The following is a 208-nucleotide window of genomic DNA, read 5'->3' as shown; positions in this document are numbered from 1 at the left end:
TCATGATAATTATTCCGGTATTTCAGTCATGATATATTAATTGGGTCTCATTGCAAGCCAGCTACATATTGCATCAGCATTGTGCAATAGCGAAGCGCAGTCATTTTGTTCAAAATCGTAAACAGTATAAACCAAACGTCATCTCCTTCACTATTTTATATTAGGTAAAATCAATTCTTGATAGTTATTTTTTTAGAAAAGCAAAACG

The sequence above is a fragment of the Penaeus monodon genome, chromosome 34 (assembly GCF_015228065.2).
Source record: "Penaeus monodon isolate SGIC_2016 chromosome 34, NSTDA_Pmon_1, whole genome shotgun sequence".
Classification (NCBI taxonomy): Eukaryota; Metazoa; Arthropoda; class Malacostraca; order Decapoda; family Penaeidae; genus Penaeus; species Penaeus monodon.
Note: the sequence above shows the minus strand (reverse complement) of the source record.